Raw genomic sequence first — 14,701 nt, 5'->3', positions numbered from 1 at the left:
GAGTTTTGACTTCTTTAATCTTAAAAATGAATACATTATTCACATTTTAATAAATATTTAATATATATTAATAAGTTCAAAATTTATAACACAGTATTTTTTTTTCATAAAATGAAACAGAAAACTACTATCTATAAGAAACTCCATTTCTGTGCCCTGATCTGCATCCCTGTTTGTCTCGATGTTAGTGTGGCAGGACAGACATTCTTTTCCTCTCTGTATGCTGTTCCCTTACCAGGGCATAGCACATACCATGGGGAATAGAAAGGCATTTGGCAATGGTGTGACTGAATGCCAAGAAAGAGACAGAGACGCTTTTGGAATATTAACACATTTGGAGAGGTCAGTCTTGCAATGTGGAAAGTCTGACCATATGTACTCCACTGATAGGATCTTATACACACCAGGTCGCATCTAAAGTAGCATAGAGCTGACTGGGTCACACCTTGTGCCAGAGGTGAAGAAGAGATAGGATCCTGGGGAAAGGGTGCAGGTGTCATGGAGAGAGAAGAAAAGAAAGGGAAGGGCCAAAGGTAAGAATGCTTTTTCTTTGTTAGCAGTGAAAGGGATAGCCGAATAGGACAGCACAGTGGGCCTAGATGGCAGGACCCCTGCCCATCGGTGGTTGGGGAGGCTGATATGAAAAAAGTAGAGGATGGGGTGCCTGGGTGGCTCAGTCACTTAAGCATCAGGCTCTTGATTTTGGTTCAGGTCATGATCTCTTGGTTGTGTGTGTCAGGCTCTGCATTGGGCCTTGCACTGGGTATGAAGCCTGGTTAAGGTTAAGATTCTCTCTCTCCCTCTCCATCTCCCTCTGCCTCTCCTCTGCTTTCTCTCTCTCTCTCTCTCTCAAAAAAAAAAAAAAAAAAAAAAAAAAAAAGAGTAAACGAGCTCTTTCCAAATCCTAACTGCCTTGTGACTCTTGAGTTAGGAGATCTGACACTAACTTGAAGCAATGCACTATTGTACATATTCTGCTACAATATAAGTTGTGGGAGTGCAGGGATCTTTTTTGTTCACAGCTGTGTGGGAAACACCTAGAACCGTGCCTAGGATCTATAGACACTCAATAAATATTTGCTCAATTGAATCAAAACATCCTGAACTACGTGTGTATGTGTGACTGGCCAACAATATGGTTGTTTAATATTAGATATACCTCTCTGGCTTTCCCTATTCAAAGTATAGTTCTGGTATTTCATTAGAAATGAACTAGTACAGGGGTGCCTGGGTGGCTCAGTTGGTTAAGTGTCCAACTTCAGCTCTGATCATGATCTCACAGTTCGTGAGTTCGAGCCTTGTATTGGGCTCTGTGCTGACAACTCACAGCCTGGAGTCTGCTTCGGATTCTGTGTCTCCCTGTCTCTCTGCCCCTGCCTTGCTCATGCTCTGTCTCTCTCTCTCTCTCCAAAAATAAATAAACATTAAAAACAAACAAATTAAAGAAGTGAACAAATGATGTACTAAGGAGAGGAAGGGGAGAAGGAGATACTTTACAACCAGTTGTATTATTAGACTTTCACTGCTATTATCCTTGACTCCATTCGAGATATGGGAGAAATTAGGGTCAACATGGAGTAGAATTAGATTTTCCCAATATTACTTTTTTTAACATAGAAAAAAACTTTTTTTTTAATATAGAAAAAATTTTAAATATAGAATCTGCTGCTCTCTTCTTCCTTTTTTACATTATTTATCCAATCATTTCAGCTCTGAAATGGACTGGCTTGGCCGAAGACCCAGGAGAAATAGGAAAGTGTTTTATACTGACTTTAAATAAGTTTTAATAAAAATACCATAGCTGTCATTATGCATGCCAATATAGCAATGCATGTAAATAAATAGCTTCTTATTATATTTGAATATGAAATTGCATAGGCAGAATCAGGGGTATTTTATTATTCAGTCAACTGAACTGTTTTAAGGTTTAAGTCTATCACTTAGAGTTTCTTTGAAACTCTAAGAATTCTGGAGTGGAGTTTTGGATTTTCCAACAAAATTTCCTTGGCCCAATGACTTATATAAGTTTATTGCAATGAAATAGTTATTTTAGTGTTTGTTCATAATGCACCCCTCACGTGACTCCCACAAAAGGATGAGAGACATGGTTCATGGAGGGCCTGACTGGAAAAGAAATCATCTCTTACTGTATCTACCAAGGGTTTGTTACTGAGTGAGATGTGTCAATCCTGTCTGTCCTCTTAGGATAAACCTTCTCACCAGGAGCTCCCACACATATGTACAGTGGACAAAACTTGGACTGAGGCTGGGAGCCCATCATCATTATCACCATCTTACCTCTGTGTAATTCTTTATAGTTTAAAAAGTGCTTTCACATCTAGTATATTTAATGCTATCTACAACCCAGTGAGGTAGGCAGAGATGGATTTACCTTGAAGCTAACGAAGTTCAAGTTTCAGCACCGCCTGAGAAGGACCTTAGCAGAGTCATACAGTTATAAGGTTTTGTTGCAAAATTTTTAACCATGGATTAAGACTACTTTACTATCCACTCTGACTCCCCTCCTCAGTACCTCCCTCATGTGGGGAGGCATTGGTGTGTCCTTAGGCATTTTTGGAATCCAGCTGAGTTTGGATACATTTAGTTTGGATTTAGTGGAATGCATTTATGTAGTTTGAAATCACTTTTGTGTTAAGTTATTGCCAGTTGTCTCAATGTAGAAATGGCTTCCAGGAATTCTCCTACTGCACACTGTTAATGAATGTTGACAATGCAGAGCATTTAAGGTTTGTCACTGCACAAGAGATCTTCAGATGCCATGTAATCTTGTATCTCATACACGAAAGAAACTTGACAGGGGTTTCTCAAATGTAACAACGATTCTAAAACTCTATATGTCATTACCAGAAGAAGTTGTAGAGCCAAAATAAATGTTTTAAAACTAGCATAGGAAAAAAAGTTGAATAACCATATTAGAGAGAAGACTAGATTACTTTTTCATTTCCTGTGTAGAAAGTAATATTATAGGGGTGTCTGGGTGACTCAGTCGGTTAAGTGACACCCTGGCTCAGGTCATGATCTCATGGTTTGTGAGTTTGAGCCCCAAGTCAGACTCTCTGCTGATAGCACAGAGCCTGGAGCCTGCTTTGATTCTCCGGCTCCCTCTCTCTCTCTCTCTGCCTCCCCTCCCTGCCCCACTTGTGTGTGTGTGTGCTCTCTCTCTCTCTCAAAAATAAATAAATAAACTTAAAAAATATTTTTTTAAATGTTTTATTTTTATTTTTGAGAGAGAGAGACAAAGCATGAGCGGGGGAGGGGCAGAGAGAGAGGGAGACACAGGATCCGAAGCAGGCTCCAGGCTCCGAGGTGTCAGCACAGAGCCCAATGTGGGACTTGAACTCATAAACCCCAAGATCATGACCTGAGCCGAAGTCGAATGCTCAACCGACTGAGCCACGTGCCCCAAACTTAAAAAAATATTAAAAAAAAGAAAATAATATTACAAACATGATGAACACCAGGTGATGTAATGACTTGTTAAATCACTATATTTTACACCTGAAACTAATATAACACTTAATGTTCACTAACTGAAATAAAATAAAAACTTGAAAAAAAGGAAAATAATATTACAAAACCATTGTCATATAAAAAAAGTCTCATTTTTTGAAAATGAGAACGTGGAAATATGGAGAGATTCATTCATTTGGCTGTTTATTTGATCCACAAATATTTATTATTTTCTCACTATATTTTCAAGAATGGTGATAGGGGCTGGGAATAGAACAGAGAGCACACATAAATTGTTCCTGACATTGAGATAGTCATAGTTGAAGGTGGAAAAGTCCCTAACAAGTACTAATATCAATAATTATTTATTTATAATTAGGATGATTGTGATAAAGAGAAGGGCCAGATGTTCTGAAAGTTGACCTAAGTCTGGGTTTTAGGGTAGGTTTCCTTAGGAAAAAAAAAAAAAAGAATATGTAAACTGTGGGAATCATCCAGATTAAAAGAGGAAGACAATATTCTACTCAGGGGGCAGAATAGGAACAAGGGTTCTGAGGTGGAAAGGTATAGTACTTGTTGATGTCAAAGAACAAAAAGAATGCCAGTGTAGCTAGCTTGTCATAATAGTGGGGAGAGTGGTGAATGAATCCACCAGATTAGTTTGCCTATTCTAAAACTTCACATGAGTGAAATTTAGAGTATATAACATATATGTTTTCATATATGGCTTCTTTAACTCAGCATGCTGTTTTTAAATTTAATCCATGCTGTCACTTATATTTGTGTTTGTTGCTGAACATTATTCTGTTGTAAGGATATACTACAAGTTATCCATTTACCTCTTGATGGACATTTGAGTTATTTATGGGTTTAGGTCATTAAGAAGAGAGCTGCTCTGAACATTTTTGTAAAAGAGATGTGATATTTTTAGTCTACTGTTTTTCCCACCTCACTGCAGTATAGACCCAAGAATATGCTGTGTGCTGCGCAAAAGTTTTAGTGAAAGTGCAAAGAACAGTTCAATACCCACCTGTTCCTTTTGTTGACCTCATGAAGGTATTTGGGTTCTAGAGTCTACAGATAAGAAGATCTGGGTCAGGTAATTCAACACGGACATGGCAGCAGCCTAGCCTGAGTTCCACATTTACGACATCTGATACATGAACCATACTTTGAGAGGGAAAATGTCCAGATAGGAAAGTATTCTTGCTGATGCCTGAAGGTGGAGTACCTATCTTGTCTACATACCCTCCAGTCTAAACAGGAATCCATTACTACCTGAGAGACTATTTATCCCCTGTCAAGTGATTTAATCTTACTTCCCCTTGTCCCTTTCCTACTTCCCCTAAAGGACTGGCCTGATAGCCATGCTCTGTAACTCTAGCTTTTCTGTATAACCCAGTGGTACTTTTAGTGTATCTGCATATTCAACAGAAGCAGTCCCAGCAATAAAACAATTCCCGTGCTGAGCTCTGCTACGGAAAGTCAACTGCTACTTCCTTGTGCTTCTCTGTCTGATTGCTCCAATGTTAGCCGCTGTATCTGTGACTTTAAATGGAAGGACGACACTGTACAAGCACAACAGTAATAAGAATATCAGCTTTGGGTAATTTTTTATTTCTGTAAGTAAACAAAGATGGTATTTTGAAGCATTGTTTTTTTCCTTTGAGAAGAAACTTACCTTTCTTGCAGGAATTTTCTTTCCAGAGAGGATTTCTACGCCATTTTAATATTTTACATTCTTTTTGTTTCTGCTAGATTTCTTCTATATTTTATACTTTTTTTAGCTCAAAGTCAACATCCCACCCCAGCTTCCTAGATAATTCATTGTTTTTACACATTTAACTAGTGGTGCCTATCCCCTCATCTTCTCTATTCTCTAGATTCCTCTTAAGTGGATCTTTCTGTGGTACTGGCAGTGTTTTTCCTTTCAGCCTTTCCTTCTTAGTCTCTAACTACCCACTTGAGTATACTAAGTAATACGGGGAGCTTCTTTATCTGGTAATACTGTGAACTGATAACCAGGAGAACCTCCCTACAAAACATCTAGAAGTGATGCATAAAATATAACAAACATTATTTTATTTTATTAAAAATAAAATTATAATAAATAAATAAAAACTATTGAAAAATAAACAATAAATTAATTTTTTAAATTAATTTTTTTATTTTTAATTTTTTTTTTTTAGAGAGCACAGAGCTGGGGAGAGGAGCAGAGGGGGAGAGGAACAGAGGGGGGAGAGAGAGAGAGAGAGAGAGAGAGAGAGAGAGAGAGAGTCTTAAACAGGCTCCATGCTCAGCATGAAGGCTGATACAGGACTGGATCCCATGACCCTGGGATGATCATGATCTGAGCGGAAATGAAGAGTCAGTAGCTCAAGCAACTGAGCCACACAGGTGCCCCTAACAAACATTATTTTAAAAAAAATTTTTTTTTAATGCTTTATTTATTTTTGAGAGAGCACAAGCAGGGAGGGGCAGAAAGAGAGGGAGACAGGATCTGAAGCTGGCTCTATGCTGACAGCAGTGAGCCCGATCTGGGGCTTGAACTCAGGAACCGTGAGACTGTAACCTGAGCCAAAGTTGGACACTCAACCGACTGAACCCCTAGGTACCCCTAAGAAAGATTTTTTTTTATGTTTATTCATTTTTGAGAGACAGAGAGAGAGACAGAGCATGAGCAGGGGAGGGGCAGAGAGAGAGGGAGACACAGAATCTGAAGCAGGCTCCAGGGTCTAAGCTGTCAGCACAAAGCTGGACACAGGGCTGGAACCTATGGAACATGAGATCATGACCTGAGCCAAAGTTGGATGCTTAACCAACTGAGCCACCTAGGTGCCCCCAAACATTATTTGAAATGAAGAGCTAAGCCAGCAAGAAGGTAGGTGTAATAAACCTGTGTAATGGCCACAAATTCCTCCCATCCCAGTATGCATGTCTCTTTGCAGTGTGACTTTGCTCCTGCTTGTCTCAAGAAATAGTCTATTTCCCTCAACCTTTAAACCTGAACTTCCCTTGACTTCTAACACCAACTGATGTACTGCAATACCATTTGATTCTAATGTTAACTATCTGGAGTTAAATCCACTGATTAAAGGACACAATCTCCAACAAGACTGCCCCACTTTCTAAAGTGGGTGCTGGGGCGCCTGGGTGGCGCAGTCGGTTAAGCGTCCGACTTCAGCCAGGTCACGATCTCACGGTCCGTGAGTTCGAGCCCCGCGTCGGGCTCTGGGCTGATGGCTCGGAGCCTGGAGCCTGTTTCCGATTCTGTGTCTCCCTCTCTCTCTGTGCCTCCCCCGTTCATGCTCTGTCTCTCTCTGTCCCAAAAATAAAATAAATGTTGAAAAAAAAAAAAATTAAAAAAATAAATAAATAAATAAAGTGGGTGCTAGTTGCAAGTGAAGTCCTCCAGCTTCCTGTACTTCTGACCAACTAGCTACCAATTGGGGGGGGGGTTCCCATGACCCCTTCTCCCTATCAGGTTCAGCAATTCATTAATATGACTATGGAACTCAGGAAAGTGGTGTATTTACAATGACAGTTTTGTTATAAAGGATACTAATCAGGACCAGCCAAATGAAGAGACACATTAGTTCATTTATAGTAATGGGTAACTGTTACCTGAGAGCCAAAACCAAAGAAGGTAAAACCAGAGCAGTAGGCAAGTGGGCTCTCTCTCAGGTACCCCTGGACCTAGGTGGGGTTTTCCCATCTTGATAACCATGGGGCTTAGGTTTTAACAAGGCTTTGACATCTCATGAGGTAGGAAGCTGGGATAAAGTCCCCTTAACAAAGTCAAGATTTTCAGGGCTCCTGGGTGACTCAGTTGGTTAAGCATCTGACTCTTGATTTCAGCTCAGGTCATGGTCTCATGGTCATGAGATCGAGCCCCATGTCAGGCTCTTTGCTGAGCATAGAGACTGCTTGGGATTCTCTCTCTCCCTCTCTCTCTGCCCCTCCCCTCTTCCCTCTCTCTCTCTCTCTCTCTCTCTCTCTCTCTTACACACACACACACACGTACACACACACACACACTCTCTCTCTCTCTCTCTCTGTCAAAATAAATAAACATTAAAAAAAAATAAAGTCAAGACTTATAACTCTAGGTGACAGTGGGCAAAGAAAAACTCTGCTTCCTGGCATAGGGAAAGGACAGGAAAGCTTGTCTGTTTTGGTCTGGGATCCAGACAGTAAAATGGAAGTATTCTGTTTGAATTTATAGCTACTAACCTAATATGTCCACACTTAAATTTGGAGTTTGAATATATACCATCAGTGTATTACTATCAGTCTGGGAACTCCCAGTTAGAATTTAACATAAAAAATGGTCTGTGGATGACACAATCGTCTATACAGAAAATCCTAAGGAATCTACAAAGAAGTTCTAATTCTATAAGTGATTTCAACAAACTCTCAAGATATAAGGTCAATACATAAAGTCAGTTGTATTTCATTTTAGCAATGAACAATTGGAAATTAAAAAATTTAAACACCATTTACAATAGAACCAAAAAGCATGAAATGCTTAGGGATAAATTTAACAAAGTATGTGCAAGACCTGTACACTGAAAATTATAAAACTATTCTGAGAAAAATTTACTACCTGAGTAAATAGAGACAGATATTGCATTAAGAGATCAGAAAACTCAATATTGTTAAGATGTTAATTCTCCCCAGATTGTTCTATGGATTCAGTGTAATACTAAAGAAAATCTCAGCAGAATTTTTGTATAAACTGACAAACAGGTTTTAAAATTTATATTTTATGCAAAGGGCCCATGATAGTGAAAACAATCTTATAAGAGAACAAAGTTGGAAGAATGCATGCAACCTAATTTTAAGATTTACTATAAAGCTACAGTAATCAAGAGAGTGTGATATTGGCATAGGATTGACATATACAGATCAATAGAACAGAATAGAGAGTCCAGGGGTAGACCCACAAATATATGGTCAATGTCCCAAGATAATTTAATGGGAGACAGGATAACCTTCTCAACAAAGGGTGTTGGAATGTTTGGATATCCATAAGCAAAAATAAAGCTTTATCCTTATATCATAAAAATATTTTACCTTGAAATGGAGCATAGACCTAAACCTAAGTTTTTCCAAAAACAAGGCTGGGCTGGGGAAGAAAATTCTCACATAGGCCACAAAAAGCACAAACCAAGAAAGAAAAAAAATTGTTATAAAAATTACATTTGAGGGGTGTCTGGGTGGCTCGGTTGGGTGTCTGACTTCGGCTCAGGTCATGATCTCACAGTTCGTGAGTTCGAGCCCCACGTCGGGCTCTGTGCTGACAGCTCAGAGCCTGGAGCCTGCTTTGGATTCTGTGTCTCAGTCTCTCTCTGCCCTTCCCCCACCTCAAAAATAAATAAACATTAGAAAAAATTAAATATGATTACTCTTTGAAGAACACTGTCAAGAAAATGAAAGACAAACCACGTAGTGAGAGAAAATATTTGCAAAACACTTGTCTGGCAAAGAACGTGTATCTAGAATACATTTTTTATTTTTTTATTTTTCAAAGTTTATTATTATTATTATTATTATTATTTTATATTTTTTTATCGTTTATTTATTTTTGAGACAGAGAGAAACAGAGCATGAACGGGGAGGGGCAGAGAGAGAGGGAGACACAGAACCGGAAGCAGGCTCCAGGCTCTGAGCCATCAGCCCAGAGCCTGAGGCAGGGCTCGAACCCACCGAACGTGAGATCGTGACCTGAGCTGAAGTCGGACGCTTAACCGACTGAGCCACCCAGGCGCCCCTATTATTATTATTTTTGAGAAAGAGACAGAGAGCTAGCAGGTGAGGGTCAGAATGAGAGAAGGAGAGAGAGAATCTTAAGCTGTCTCCCTGAATCCCAACGCGAGGCTCGAACCCACAAACCATGAGATCATGACCTGAGCCGAAACCAAGAGTTGGTCATTTAACTGAGGCACCCAGGCACCCCATATTTTTTTTAATGTTTATTTATTTTGAGAGAGAGAGGGAGAGCACATGCGTGTGCCTGTGAGCAGTCGAGGGAAGAGAGAATCCCAGGCAGGCTCTGTGTTGACAGCGCAGGGCTCAATCTCATGAACTATGAGATCATGACCTGAGCTGAAATCAAGAGTTGGTTGCTTAACTGACTGAGCCACCCAGGTGCCCCTAGAATACATTAAAAAAAACCTCTTACAACTCAATAAAAAGAAAACAAGCAGTATGATTTAAAAAAAGATAGGCAAAAGGTGTGAGCTGTAAGTTCATGAAAGAATATATATGAATGTATGAAAATATGCCTAACATCATTAATCTTTAGGGAAAAGCAAATTAAAATCAAAATTAGATACCATTGTACTAGATTGGCTAAAATTAAAGAGTGATAATACCAAGTGGTAGTAAGATTATGGAACAACTGAACTCACATATATTGCTGGCGAGAGTGCAAATAAATGCTCATATTGGAAAAGTTTGGCAGTTTCCAAATAGTTACTTTGGAAAAATTTGACAATTTCTTATAAAGGTAAACATGCATTTATCATATAACCCAGGATCCCACTTCTAGGTGTTTACCTGAGAGAAGTGACAACAAAAGTCTACACAAACACTTGTACACAAATATTCGTGGCAATTAAAAAAATTTTTTTTAATGTTTACTTTTGAGAGAGAGAGAGAGAGAGAGAGAGAGACAGAGTGCAAGCAAGGGTAGGGCAGAGAGAGGGAGACACAGAATCTTGAGCAGGCTCCAGGCTCCAAACTGTCAGCACAGAGCTAGATGCGGGACTGGAACTCACCAACTATGATCATGATCTGAGCCGAAGTTGGATGCTTAACCAACTGAGCCACCCAGCTGCCCTGTATTCATGGCAGTTTTATTCACAGTATTCAAAAACTGGAAAAAACCTAAATGTCCACTGATTGATGAATAAGTTATATTGATTGTGGTATAGCAATAGAATGAGCAAATCATTGATACACTTAACATAGAAGAATACCAGAAGGATTATGCCAAATGGAAGGATCAGAAACAAGACTACATATTGTGTAATTCCATTTATATGAAATTCTACAGGAATCGAGTATAATGACATAAAGCAAATCAACATTTACCTGGGATAAGAGAAGAGGATTAGCTACAAGAAAGCATAAAGGAACTTTTTAGGCTGATAGAAATGTTCTGTATCTTTTTTTTAAAGTTTATTTATTTAGGGGCACCTGGGTGGCTCAGTCGGTTAAGCGTCTGACTTCAACTCAGGTAATGATCTCATGGATTGTGAGTTTGAGCTCCATGTCGGGCTTTCTGCTGACAGCTCTGAGCCTGAAGCCTGCTTCAGATTCTGTGTTTCCCTCTTTCTGCCCCTTTCTCGCTTGTGCTCTGTCTCTCTTGCTCTCAAAAATAACTAAAACATAAAAAAAAGTTTTAAAGTTTATTTATTTATTTTGAGAGACAGAGAGAGAAAGAGAGAGAGAGAGAGAGACAGCAAGCCATGAATGGGGGAGAGGCAGAGAGAGAGAATCCCAAGCAGGCCCTGCACTGTAGGCACAGTTCAATCTCTTGAACCACAAGATCATGTCCTGAGCTGAAATTAAGAGTTGGACACTTAACCAACTGAGCCATCCAGGTGCCCTGAAATAGGCCATATCTTAATTATGGTGGCAGTTCCATATCTGTTTATATTTATCAAAACTCATTGAATTGTACACTTAAAGTTAGTGAATTTTATTGAAATTCACTAACAAATCTGGTGAAAAAAAATGGCTTAGTGTCAGTAAAAACTTCTCTGGAGAGACATACTCTTAACTCCAGCTTCACAAGATTCCCAAAGTAAAACTTAGCCGAATATGAGGTTACGATACAGAAATTTCAAAATGTAAAAGGAAACTCTAGCGTCCATCAAAAGAGACATAATAATCATCCAAATGAGACACCCAAGGATGACAGATAACTATTCAGTAGAGAGTATAAAATATAATTATTTAATATAGACTTAATGATATATACTTAAAATACACATACACTAATTAAGACATATAATAAGGAATTGAAAATTTCAGAACATAAAGAAGTCCAGAGCTTTGAAAACACTCTTTCCTCCAAGAAGAGGAAGAAGAAATATAATTACTTCACAAATATAATTTCTAAAAAGGAAAATGCAATCATTGAAATTTTAGAAATTATGGTCAGACCTAATAGCTTATCAAACAAGCTAAAGAGAGAGTTAAGGAATTGGAAATTTTATCTAGGAAAAATACATAGAATATAGTATACAGAGATTAAGAAATGAAAAATATAACAAGTTAAGAGACATTGAGAATAGAGCAAGAAGATCTAAAATATTCCTAATAGTGGTTCAGAAGCAGATAATAGAATGAAATGGAATATCCAAAGAGATAATGACTCAGACTTTTCCAAAATCAATGGATGACAGTGAACAAAGAGTAACATGGCTTACAAGACCCCAAATGATAGCCCTTCTTAAGCTTTTTAATTTTTGTTTTTTGTCATCACTCCTCTAGTTTTACATTTCACTCATTAGCTAGGATAAACAATACAAGAGGAAGAGCAGCTTGCTTGTGGAAATAGCAGAATGTTGTTCGTGTAATCCAGTTCAAATCAGGGTTTTTTATCTTGCACCCTGAACTTCATGCATGCTGTCCTCTACCTAAAATATAATGTTTAATTGATGTGCCACTACACATCAGGTCACATTTTTCCCCCCACTATTCTAATTAAGTAGCTGGAGCCTCCATTTCGTGGTTAAAGGACAGGTTATTTTCTTCCAAGAGTTTCTTTATTCATAATAAATCCAATAACCCCAGGTGTTTACTCAGGCCTGTAGATAATGACCTCAAAGAAATCAGAGAGTCTGTTCCATTTGCTCTTTATGGATTGCTGGGTCAGCCATGGCAAGACCCTGACCACTGAATTTTCCAAGGAACCTTGGGGGCTAAAGCTCAAATGTCTACCTTTGAAACTGAGAGTATGCTACCACTGCCATAGCTACCTCTCTACCACCATAGCAGTTAGACACTGGAGGCTCAGCATGGCGTTTGTCTGGGCCTGTGCCCAAGGATGTGCCACCACTACCTGTCCTCCCACAATCTCAATGGCTGCTCCCCACAAACTCCCTGTGCATTTCCTGAGTGACCCTGCATATATAAAGACTGGCCACAAAATGAGACGTTTCTTTGGAGCTTCACTGTACTTGACCCAAATCACCACACACCCAGAATCCCAACACTTAGTTCTTCAAACACACACAGAGCACAGAGCCAGCCCCTCTCTCCATGACATGCCCCCAGGGCCAGGATTTTGGTCACCAAATCCTAATAATTCTATTTCCTTTTTTCCCCCTTTTAATTTGTGCTCTGTGTTTCATCCCGTCTGCAACCACCATGGCTCTGATCCTAAACATCTCTTATCCAGACTACCACAATAGACTCCTAATTAGTCTTCCAGGCTTCATGCATCATTCACACTGCCCTGCTTACCTCCTTGCCACTGCCATACCCTTACTCTCCTGAATTCCTTTTAGCTGTTACCAGAGGGATCTTTCTACATTTCAAAAATGATAATGTTCCCCTGATTAAAGTCATTTCAGAGTGAGTTAGAGTCTGAGTTTTAAGGCCAGCAAACTCTGGTTCCATAGCTTACTAACTACTTAGGATTTCTGATCTTTAGTTTCCTCTCCCATAAAACATATATAAATAACAGCTTCTATCTTATTATTTTGAGGATTAAATTTATATAATGTTTATAAAACTCCTAAAACAAGGCCTGGCATTAGTAAATACTAAACATATTGGTGTCTCTTTTTCTTCCTTTCTTCTTCCTAATTACCTATGATTAAGTCTGAATATTTCATGAATAAACGGGTCTGTAACATCCCTAGCTCTTAAAGTAGAACTGGCTGTCTCACGCATAGTTTGCCTATGAGCATTAAGCTCCTGTCTCTCGTATTTACCCAGAACATTCTTGTTCTTGTTGTCCAAGCATTTTGATCATTTGACTTTTTACATACCAAATTGATATCGGACTTTTGGGTCTTTCTAACCAATTTGGAATCATCTCACCACCCGATTAGTCTCAGGCCAGCCCCATTTGATTTTAATTTCACATTCCTTTTATTTTTTTAATCTGAGAGAGAGAGAGCGAGAGAGAGAGAGCACAAGGGGGGGGGAGGGGCAGAGGAAGAGAGAGAGAGAGAGACAGAGAGAGAGAGAGAGAGAGAGAGAGAGAGAGAGAATCCCAAGCAGGCTCCACACTCAGGGAGGAGCCCAACATGGGGCTCAACTTCACGACTGTGAGATCATGACCTGAGCTGAAATCAAGAGCTGGATGCTCAACCAACTGAGCCACCTTGGCACACTAATTTCATATTAAAAAAAACAACAACTGTTTATTTCTTTTTGAGAGAGTGCAAGCAGAGTAAAGACAGAGAGAGAGAGGGGGACAGAAGATCTGAAGCAGGCTCTGCACTGGCAGCAGCAAGCTTGATGTGAGGCTTGAACTCATGAACCACAAGATCATGACCTGAGCCGAAGCTGGACACTCAATTGACTGAGCCACCCAGGTGCCCCCGTGTCCAATTTCACATTCTTGTGTGATTTTGGTGTAGTTGAAGCTTCAGATAGAGGCATTCTTATCAATCAATACTGTCTGGGTACAATTTAGATAGAATTGCTCTCCCTTCTCCTGAGCCCCATCTCTACACCCTCAGTTCCACATAAAATTTGGGACTAGACATAAAGTCCTCTGGTATCCTTCCCTGCTTTCTTCAACATTTTCCCTCCCCTTACTTGCCATCTGTCCTTTTTGACATCTTTGTATGTTTATCCATGCTGTTTTCTCCTTTGGCCACCTGGAAACTCTCAGACCTGTTTCAAGCATTTCTTCTTTGGTAAACCCTTGCTTGGCCCTCCCCTTTTCTTTTACTCCCATGTCTGATCAAACTGGGCCCGGGGTGGTACCAGACATGTGGTTGGAGCTCAGCAAATATTTGTGGAAAGGCAGCCCATGAAAAGACTGGTCATTTCTTCTGGATTCCTGGCCCTGCCCTTGTACCCATCTTCTCAGATTTTTAGTTTATTTTTATTATTATTTTTTTTATTTTGTGAACTACTCTGACAAATTTCTGATAACTTTTTTTTTTTTTTTGCTTAAGTTACCCAAATTTGTGTTTTGCTGCTTGCAACAATAGACGCCTAATTGATGCACACATGTATTGCTTTTATAATGAGA

Source organism: Panthera tigris, chromosome B1, assembly GCF_018350195.1.
Source record: "Panthera tigris isolate Pti1 chromosome B1, P.tigris_Pti1_mat1.1, whole genome shotgun sequence".
Taxonomy (NCBI): Eukaryota; Metazoa; Chordata; class Mammalia; order Carnivora; family Felidae; genus Panthera; species Panthera tigris.
Note: the sequence above shows the minus strand (reverse complement) of the source record.